We start from the raw sequence: 11,691 nt of genomic DNA on the forward strand, positions 1-11,691 counted from the left end.
TCTTGTAACGACAAAAGGTGAATAACAAATATATGAGTACATATTAGGATTAGGGGGAAGTCATATAGTAAGGGTATACCTGACGGCGGCCATCTTGAAATCCGCCATTTTGAATTAAGGTTAAGTTTTTAAAATAGGAATAGGGTCATGTGATACATGATTTAAGGCGCAAATTAAATCAGCAGAACAATGGTGACGTTAATTTTGATTTACGCGCAATTGGTAAAAAGTTATAGGGAAATTAAATATTATTGCAGTATATGTATTAGCCCTTTACCCCACCTTGTAAATTTTGTGTTAATGATAATAATTAAATAAAAAGCAGGTGGATAAATATTAGGTCTATGGTAAGAGTTGCCATGATGGCGGCCATGTTCAAATCCGCCATTTTGAATCAGATAAAAGTTTTAAACAAAACGCATAACAGTGACACCTTATTAATAGCAAATTTTACCATAGCTCCAACGGTATAACCATTTTTGCTTTATCATTAACCAGCATTTGTTATCGCATAAACAAGTTGCTAATTTAAGGAAAAACGTCCTAAGTGGAATTGAGTCATAATTGAACTTGGGTCTTTCTTCCAGAAAGTCCTCAATTAGTACAATCAGTATGTAGTTCAGAAAAGAGTGCATGACTTGCACAAATACTCTGCTCACAGTAAGCACACCTGACAAAGGCAATCGAGTTACACTTGACACATTTGTCGTTAACAATTTCGTCAAAGCAGTAGTCGTAAGGAGCGATCCATTTAATTTTGTGCTGGTTAATGATAAAGCAAAAATGGTTATACCGTTGGAGTTATGGTAAAAATTTACTATTAATAAGGTGTCACTGTTATGCGTTTTGTTTAAAACTTTTGTCTGATTCAAAATGGCGGATTTGAATATGGTCGCCATCAAGGCAACTCTTACCATACACCTAATATTTATTCACCTGCTTTTTATTTAATTATTATCATTAACACAAAATTTACAAGGTGGGGTAAAGGGCTAATACATATGCTGCAATAATATTTAATTTCCCTGTAACTTTTTACCAATTGCGCGTAAATCAAAATTAACGTCACCATTGTTCTTCTGATTGAATTTGCGCCTTAAATCATGTATCACATGACCCTATTTCTATTTTAAAAACTTAACCTTAATTCAAAATGGCGGATTTCAAGATGGCCGCCGTCAGGTATATCCTTACTATATGACTTCTCCCTAGTCCTAATATGTACCCATATATTTGTTATTCACCTTTTGTCGTTACAAGAGGTCTTACAGAGCTTTTACCTCCAACTGTATGAAGACTATTCTGTACTTCCATGTGATGTTCTGGTAGCTGTATCTCCTAAACCCCTGGAGCTTCGCACCTAAAACTTCACTGAAATACTGACCACATTTAGTACTACTTTCTCATATGTGTCTCAGTCAGCAACTCGATTCACCCAAACGTAAGGTTTACTTGTCAGTACTTCTGTTGAACAGTATTATATCTGTATGTTTTCTGTTATGTTTCCCTATCTTCTCCAATAATGTTTGCAATTCCTTCAGAATGAATTACTTTCACTAATCATGACATTCTCTAAACTTTCGAACGCTAAAACTGAAATTTCATGTTATTTTATTTCTTACAAGTCTGGTACTTTGATGGTCATCGAGTCAGGCATGGCCAGATATGGAAAACTTCTCTTTCTTGTTGTTTAATGGTAACATGCCATATAAATTATGCTCCCGAGTATGATCTGAAAACAGCGTGTGGCAGTAGGCTGTAAGGTAGTTACGCATTGTTTATCAGACACAGATCTGTAACACGCTCTAAAATGGCGTTCTGTTACCTGAAGGAAGAAAACCAGTCATGCTAATTTTTGTCAGCTATAGCACATAGCTCAGAAACTATCCTCCCTTTTGAACTCACTTTACCAGTGCAGTATGCTGTTCTGTTAGCACGCATCATCACAATACTTAATACAAAGCGGGATTTAAGCAGGGACATTAAACAAAGCAAAACACAACTAAATGCTATCCCCTGTACCATTTTCGGGTTAAGTTAAAATTTACAGGAGAAATGGGGTAAGAAATGATGATCCGGAATTCATATGTGATGTTTAGGTGTGAAAGTTTGGCAGTAGAGTTGTCTTTAATACGAGAAAACATTTGTAGAAGTGGATACTATTTGCAAGACGCGGAAAGTTTCGATGACTGAACAGCATGGTAGTCGTATAGGATGGGGAATCGGTGCGTTGAATATGATATTTCCGCATTGAGTTTTACAGAATTATATAAAAATAATAAACAAAATCTATTAGATTTTCATGAGAAGCATGGATTATTTAATTTAAGTGATAATTGAAGCTTACATGAGAACCTGTTCCAGTCACTGTTCTAGTCTAAGTAATGCCTTACATGGTAACCTAAGTGAACCTAAACTAACCAAACCTAACTTAAACTAACCTATCCCAACTTAACCTAGCCTATCCTGAAAATTTTTAATGTTTTAACTGCATTTTTGTAGGTTGGTAATTGGAGGGGCAACTCTAAACTTAAGCCCCATTTTCACCTTAAATGAACATAGTATTCCCAATAGCTGCCAATCTCACTGTGACGACAAACCAATAAGAGATTGCGCTATGATTTGGAATAAACTGACTGAGTTTCAAGCTCTACGGCTTTTCAAGGTAAAATGTATTGCTGCTACATTTTAATGGAACATTAAATTTCTCAATGCACTATACATTTCTTCCGCGTCAATTATTATACTACTGTTGTATATTTAATTATGGTTTCATAATGCGCTATAGAAGGATTTTGAAACGCGAATGAAACCGAAGGGATGGCAGGAAGCTGTTAAGAAAAAGACAAATAGATTCTTGTGAGCGAAATTTCTGTCGAAACAAATTAAATATTTGGTAATAGCAGAAAGTTTTGTGAGGTGTATAGCAAACAATGCAAGTTAGTGATTGATATAGAAAATGTACATAACATGTTAAAATTTGCGTAAAAGAAAACCTGTTGAAATATTTTTCTAACAATTGAGTGGGTGGAAAACACACAGCGAGCAGTCACGTAAAAGACACGTCGTTCGAGCAGTGTATTTACGCTCGGCGTGAAGGTCTCTAATTGGGCAACACGTAAGAAAGGGCCTTTGAGAAGATTGGATCAATTTGAGGGAAATTAATTACGACTTCTTCGCCTGAATTTATATCTGCAGCTACTATAGTTGCCGTATCTTATTAAGCACACGGGTAAAAATGAGGGAAAACACGGAAGGATGCCGTTACTTCAATTCCAAAAATATCTATGGCGTCACCTCACTTTAAAAAAAAATTACAATGGGCAAACATATGCACAGGGGACGGTGTAATGCCATCCAACATTACAGATCCACTTTTACCCTGATTAAGCACATTCTAAGTTGTTGGGCACGATTTACATTATACCTTTTATTTTACTAATATAAATATTTCTTCCTTTTCCTAGTAAATAAAAGAAATGGTAGCCCTAAATATTTCTAAAATGTTTTTGTCAGAAAATATTAAATGGACTGATTCCACTCACATACCAAAAACAACGCAACCTTTAAATACCTTACTAGGAGATTTACGGAAGTGTCACTCACCGATCTGAATGAAACTTTGCATACTTCTAAAACATCGAAAAATAATCGGCACGTATTTATTTTAATTTCGTCAATAGTGCGGGTTTAAGGCTAGAAACCACCCTTTGAACGGTAAGGGTAGTCTCCGAACATAGACATTAAACAATCATTTAATGTAGAAGAAAACATACTGCCAGGGAGGTTAGAACAGCTGATGCAGAATCTGACGTCAAAATTACAAAATTCAGAATGGTTGATCGAATATGGTGATTACAATTACAAAGTCTTCTGGTTTGAAATGCTCTGTACTTAGGCAAGAACAATCATAGTTCGCAGCGGGTATCGCGAGAAGGTTGCAGACCGCAACCCCCCTGGCAGTATATTTTCCTCTACATTAGATGATTGTTTTCCGTCTATGCTTGGAGACCACCCCTACCGTTCAAAGCGTGGCTACTACAATTAAACCAGCACCATTGCCGAAATAAAAAAAATACGTGTCGATTATTTTTGAACTCGGTTTTTGTACTTACTTTAACGGAAAGTTGATTAAAGCGAGTCTCTGCACCTCTCACTATTTGGGGTGTTAATTAACTGAGTCCTCTCGCCAAAATGAATCGACAATACAAGTCCAGAGGGGAGAAGGATGTGGATGTTATTGCACTCTATACCAAAATAGATGCGGGTCGTGTACGGTGAGTGTCAAAACACTGAATTATTGCGTTCACCTACGCGTTTACGCTGAAGTAATTTTTAGTGGGTTCAATATGGCTTTTTAAACCAAAAGTTTTTCAGATCGTAATTCACGAATACATGATTCAAGGATGCCCATCATTTCTCTTAGCCACTCACACGCTACGCAAAATCTAGTGCTGATGCAATTTCCCCTTAATAATCTTATCATCATCTTTAGTTTTACTCAACAGTTCTGATCTCCAATGTCCCTTTTACCCTTGGTAGAATCATAGTTACGAAGCGTTCCGTTGCACTTTTGACCTCCTTCTCTTACCTTGGTAGGATCTAGATTCTTCTTCATGTTCACCTCAACAATAGGTTAGTGGCAACATGGGAAATTTAAAGCTTTTCTCTCCCTTATGGGAGCTGTTCTATATTTTATAAGGTATCTTCTTCGCAACTGCAACTAGATATTCTATCCTTGGTCTTCCTCTTCGTGGTTTTCCTTCTGCCTTTCCCTCTATCAGCACTGTGGTCCAATCGGAGTGCCAAATAAGATGACCAAGCATGCTGTTTCTTGTATTCCCTATTATCGTCCTTCATTAGCTTCCTTTAGTACATCTTCATTCCTTTTCCTTTCCGTCCAAGATATGCGCAGCATTCTGCACCAGTACCCTATTTCAAAGGTTTCCAGATTGGATATTTAATCTTTTCTCAGTGTCCACGTTTCTGACCCGTAAAGCGCCACGCTCCATACCAGTTTCTTAATAAATCGCTTACGAACGTCCAACGAGACGCGCCTTTTCTCTTCGGGACAGGTACCAATATACTTTTCTCGAAGTCTCTTGGTATTTTTCCTGAGATATACATTTCATTAATAAGATTAAATAGTTTCTTCTTTGTTGCTATTCCGAGATTCTTAATCACTTCCGTTGGAATTTGGTGTATTCCTGGGGCTTTGCAATGTTGCATTTTCTCCAAAGCATTGTCAAATTCGCACTGTAATATTGATGGTCCTAATTTGTTTTCATCGACCTCTTATTCCTTCTGTATCTCTTCTTTGTTCTTTCTGTCTCCTTTGTAGAGTACCTCGATGTATTCCTTCCATCTTCTTGTTATCTGCTCCTCTTCTATTCGCGTTGTCCCGTGTTTGTCTAGGATAGTGTTTGTACGTTTCTTGTTTTGACCAAACTGTTTTCTAACCTTTCTATATGTTGTTTTTGTATTGCCTTTGACTATATTTTCCTCAATTTCTTTGCTTAAATTGTTTATCCAGTTTACTTTGGCCTTCTTTACTTCTTTATTGATGTGAATTCTGCACTTTCAGTATTCTTCTTCTTTGTTTGCTATATTGAACTGTCCTCTTTGCTCTATCATTTCCAATGTTTCCGCTGTTATCCAGAGTTTATATTGGGTTCTCGGTTCTCTTCCTATGTTCTCGTCAGCAGCTTTTGTAATCCCCGCTTTCATGGCTCTTCATTTCGTGTAGATGTCATCACCAGCTAAAGCTACCTTAGACGTGTCTTTGTCTGTCGCATTTGCAAATTCCTTTTTCATGTTTTCATGTCTTCTTAGCATGGTTATGTTCCATCTTTTGTTTGGTGCTGACACTTTCCTCCTCTTTAATCGGAGTTCGCTCTTCATCAAAATGAAATGATGATAGGATCTAGGTTAAGACTCGTTTTGTTGCGCTCTGACCTCTAACCCCCCCCCCCACTTTCATAGGCTATGTCTTGTTTTAGATGCGTTATTTTGCAGTTCTGACATCCAGTACTAGGTTGGAAATTTTTGTACATTTTTTTTTAAACATTTGATGTAGGCTAGTGCGGAAAATATGCCATTAGGGGCACGGACATTACTGTATTTTTGGGACTTTTTTGGGCAATCCCTTACCAGCCCCAAGCTTTTACCATTTTTTTACCATGTCTGGTCATGCAACACGCACAATATTAATGGCAGGAAAGCTTTTTGGGGTCGTTTCTAGAGTTGCCTCATGGCTATAACGCATTAATTTATTTTTTAAAAATTGTAGCAATGCCTGTAAATTATTTACTAATGTTTATGAGTCAAAGTACAGCCATATTCGCTTAGTTGTTGGAATGAATGTACAGATTTTGTTCGAAATACCACGTTAATGAGGATTATACACATAGTCTGTTTTAACACGGTGTCCTGTGCAATTCTTCGCTTATTTTGCTCTGTTCGCAAAATAACCCAGTACTCACCACCGGGAGGTGGTAGCATATCGATTTCAACTCACAAACCTACCCATTAGGCAGGCATGTAGCCAAGGGAGGCCGGGGTCCGCCCCTCGCCTACTTCGTTCGAGACAAGAAAAAAAATAAGGAAGAATGAAACAAAATGAAATGAGACAAAGAAGGCAGCGTTAAAAACAAATTACAGGAAGCTTTTGGTTACTCTTTCTTATGAGGAAATTTGTATTACTTGCAATATACGGTTGCGAGGTGAACGATATATCCAGGAAGAGTCAGGGAATTTGAAATTTCTAGAAAAGTTGCGGAATTCTCAGAATTTCTGCTACTAGTCAGGAGATTTCAAGTTTCCGAAAGCATAATGCCGTTGTGTAATAGCATGGACATTTTTTATCATATTTTTTCGTCATCGCATTCTTCCTGTATCTAATATGTTATTTCAAACACAATTTTCTACTGCTCCTTTAACCTGTCATTTGGAATAGACAGTAGTTGACGGAATAATGAAAACAAAAATGTTATGTGGAAAGAAAGTTCTGTTAACATTTGATTCAACAGAAAAAGGAACGCAGATATTGCAAAATATTTTACAAGACATTATTGAATATGTACTTTTTATAATAGTTGAGGTCATAGTGAAAGGAAAATTGTTATATTTGAACAAACAGAGGATGTAAATATTGTATAATCTTTTTCAATACTTTATTTTTTACTTGAGATTTCTTCATAGTTTATTAAAATACTTACCAACATATTCTCGCAAACCAATATATGTTGATAGTAATGTAGTTTAGATTGATCGAGTTCCTGGGCCTTCAGAATTTCCTGTCCCCCCCCCCCTCCGTTACGAAATCCTGGCTAAACGAACCAATATATGTTCCAGTAAAATTCTTTAGAACGATAGAGCCCCTGTGTGATGACCATAGTATTTCATGTCACGGACCTCCCCCCTTCACGGAATCCTGGCTACATGCCTGTACTAGGCCTACGTTGACATTTAACATTTGGTCACGTGCATCTTCTTGGTCTCGAAGCAGGACATTCTTGTTCTAGACTTTAGTCTGGGTCTAACGTAGATATCTCTTGCGTTCTGGCAGCACCTTTTCGACTCTCCCTCGGACACTATAATCTGTTTCACATAACCTGATAGGAAAAAGAAGAAGTTTTCCCCCACCACCACGCTCAAGTACAGGTGAATGTTCGTGTTCCGTCTTCCACTCGGGATTGATAGCCAAAAGGAACTGCAGTGCTTTCTCAACATCAGGTGCGAGCGACTTGACGTACGAATTTAAGAGTTTACACGATTCTGTTTATTAAAAAGGATTTCTTCCCTGTGAAGGTCAGCGACTTGCTTTCCCCTTCTGCAGTAGTAAGTGGTGGGAGATAGGGGAGTTTACTATCAGGTTGTCTGAAACAGACTTAGCTTCACTGTGCGTTTCATAGTTTGACTATTTAAAGTAAACATTGTTGTTAGAGTAGCTGAAGTTCTGACGGTTTCATTAAGATGATGCGTTATGTTTCGTGTGATTGGCGACTCTGTTAGACATTTAAGCCAATTAATCTTGTCATAGGAATTTCCGGCTGTAAAGTTTAATTTCGGAAGTTTAACCTTCGAATATCGGGATTTTCATCTGCTGCCATTGCTATCAGCAAGTTTTCATGATGAGCGTAATATCAGTTTGTTTGTAAAGCAGAATGAACAATGCGTTGTAGCTTTTCTGGCAAAAAAACGTGATGGCTTAATTATGCTAAACAGATGCATGGCGCCCATTTCGCATGAAGAATTTTACCCTATTGAAAACCAGACTGGAGCGTATACTTTAACAATGTTCTGGCAAAGTAGACGGAATATTGAGCTAGGTTTATCAGTACTGATGTAGTGGCGTAGCATCCACCAGGCAAATGAAAGTTATCGTGAATGTGATTATGGTCCTGGTTCTCTGCTAGATGGGCAGTGCACGTTCCTGCTGCAACAGCATTACAAATTTCGGTTATAATTTTCATATTTTACACCACAACTATTGGATATTCGTTTGTTCAAATTGGTCTGATTCACGATAAGCATTAAGTTTAGTTTTTTGTGATTATCACACTCTTACTCATTAATAGACCTTATAGTTATCTTTCAGTGTAGCACACAACGACAGGTGATTATGAATTTAATGAGAAGAGAGGGAAAGGGGAGAATTATGTTTCCTAGGACATTAGCAGACTCCTATACTCTCTTTTAGCATGATGGTATCTCCTAATTACGCTGGATAGGTTTGAATCACAGGGATTCTGGGGTCACATGCCATAAAGTTAATGATCATTTTCGTCTACAGACTTGTAAAACGTTGTTAGAATTAACATGTTTGACCTGCTTTCACAGAAATTTTTGTTGACTTTCAAAATCAAAACTAGCAGACTCTTAGAAGCATTCCTGATACATTTTCACTTCTTTCTAGACTGCCAAACTCTGCAACGCAAAATATCGAAAGTCTTTTGGTATTGCTGCCACTATCTGCTTACATGTATCATAGCAAAACTGCAAGAGTTTTGTAAGAACGGTTTGTTTTGCAATCGATTCAGCATAACATAAAGATGAGTTTTATCTTATAATTTATCCATCTATTCAAAGCAGAAGCTATAGGAATTAACCAATTCCGGTTTCAATGTTGATCACCAAAGAAAAAAAGTAGAAAAAAGCAAGCGAGAAACAGATAACAGCGTTGCAAGAATTAGCTTTATCTTGACTTTAAAGTCTCTATTCAAGCCAAAAGACGTGAACATTTATGATTCCAAGTTTGGACACTGATTTCTAAAGTGAAAAAAGTAATGTAAAGTGAAAACCAAATTTTAGATATGGAGTATAGCAAGAATACGTTTCAACTAACCTTATATTTCGGTTTCAATATTAATCTCAATATAAAGCAAAAACAGTGAAATATAGCGAGTAATGGCGTTTTAATATGGAATCTGCGTCCAAGACGAGGTCATCTCTTTAATCTTATTTCTCGATTACAACCAGAAGCGTGCATTTGTTTCTTTCATTTCCAGTGCAAAATTAGCATAGTTTGCAAACCTCCTGTTGTTTCACACTATAAATGGAGTCACACTAGTCAAAATGAACTATGTAGGGAAGGCATTCAGTGTTACGAGATGGATAACAGACATAATTTGTTTTGAAACATTAGCTTATAATAGAGTCGAAAGAATAAAATATGATTACAATTTTTGAAAATATTATCTTTAATTTATTTTGCCATTGCAAAAGATATGAATTTATCTAGGTAATTCAATTCAGATGTAGCAGCATTTGGAAAATGAAGGAAAAAAATATCATTTAGGTTATTCTGAAAGAATCAACGGTACATCAAAAGAATGTTTTGTAATTTTTCAAGATTGTGTTCTTCATTACGATTATTACCTTTATACATTTTTTTTATGATAGTAAAGATTCCATTATGTAGGCTATGGCGACACCATTTGAGGTTTCAGTGCATAATAAGACATTTTCTTTCCCACTGCAGTCATATGTTGTATTGACTGATTGACCTTTCCGTCTCAGAAATGAGTTTTCTTTGCTTTTCTAGCGGGAATCAAATAAATATGAAATAAAGAGAACAGAAGAATGAAGGAGAAAATATTTAGGAGGCAGGTCGTAATGCATAGTTGGTAGGTTACTCAGTGGTGCCCACCCCCCTTATGTCCATGACGCCCCCCCCCCAATTGTCTATCCGTAGGTGTTCTTCCATGAAAAAAATCTTTTCGATTAATTTTACCCCCCCCCATCAAACATATTTATATAGATTTTTAACCCCCCCAAATATTTCAATGACGCAGTTTGCGTCATAGCCCCCCCTTGTGGGCACCCCTGGGTTACTGAACAAACAAACAAACGAATTAGGACAGAGACTAAACAAATATTTCTTATGTTTGATTTTAAAGTATCAGTATAGTTTCCTTTTTACTCCAATTGCCGAGAACTCTCTATAGAAAGGTAGAAAACTGAAAAAGAGGACACAATATCGATAAGAACCAGGAGCATTATTTAGGGAGGACAGGAAAGGGCAATTGCACCTCCTCAAGAGTTTGAGGAATACATATACTTTAATCGATTGTCTACTAACATACTAGTACAAAACGTGAAAGTCTTATGTCGGTAGTGCTCTTGCCCTCCCCCCCAGCGAAATCTGAAATGACGCCCCTGATAAGAACACTATTATGAAGAAGACTGTATTCTGGAGCAATTGGTACGAAATACGGTAAAACAAAACTGTAAAAAGTACTAAAATAGAGTTGACTAAAGGTAATTGTATAGGTATAAAGAGGATTGCATTCTGAAAGCGCCTATTCACTGTCCGTAGATTTCTTTAAGAAAATGTCCCTCGATTGACACAAAATTTTATTTTTTCTTATCAAATTTTCCTTAGTTTGCTGAGTGTCCGATACCTCTGACAGAAATTGTGATATGATTAATTAACAACATTAAATTAACTACCAACAATATTTATCTTATTCATTTGAGTTTGGTTTCTATTTTTTTTAAGTTTACTTTTCATTCACTTTTCTTTTTTTCTTTTTTTCTTTTTTTCTTTTCTTTTTTTTCTTTTACAAAAGTATACACACAAATCGAACCAGGATCCACACGCACCAGAGGTAGGCGCTCTCTACCTGTGAGTTACGGTGTCCTCCACACTGTAAGAAATAAAACACTATTAGTACAGATATTGAGGTTGAAATATATCAAGTGTAGGTTTATAAAGTGTGCTTCGCGTGTCCAAAAGCGTTCATTCAAAGAAAACAGTATCTAGTATTACATATTTAAAACACTTCTTCTCAGCGAACAGTTCGAAAACAAAGTAATTACATACATTTTGTACATACATGTGGCACGTACTTGGAAAACAAGGTATCTATAAGGGGTGAATATGTGTCATCTGGAGGTGTTCGAAGAGTGTCGGTAATGTATACATTGTCCTACTATGTCTAAAAGTATTTTACTATGTCTAGTTTGTGTATTTTTTGCAGGACATTCAGCTAACGATGAATGTAGAATATGCTACTTTCAGCACACACAAAATATTTCTATTTCATTGGTTTATTCCTGAAGAACAAAGAAAAATGTATCATTGGTATTGGTCAATCAGTCAGCTACAAAATTTCCCTTAATTCTTCACGTTTTATCAAAAATTTTCTTTTTCTCTTTATGCTAAATTTACCTTTAAAATTTCCCTAG

This window comes from Thermobia domestica, chromosome 5 (genome assembly GCF_964235325.1).
Source record: "Thermobia domestica chromosome 5, izTheDome1.hap1.1, whole genome shotgun sequence".
In the NCBI taxonomy this organism is placed as follows: Eukaryota; Metazoa; Arthropoda; class Insecta; order Zygentoma; family Lepismatidae; genus Thermobia; species Thermobia domestica.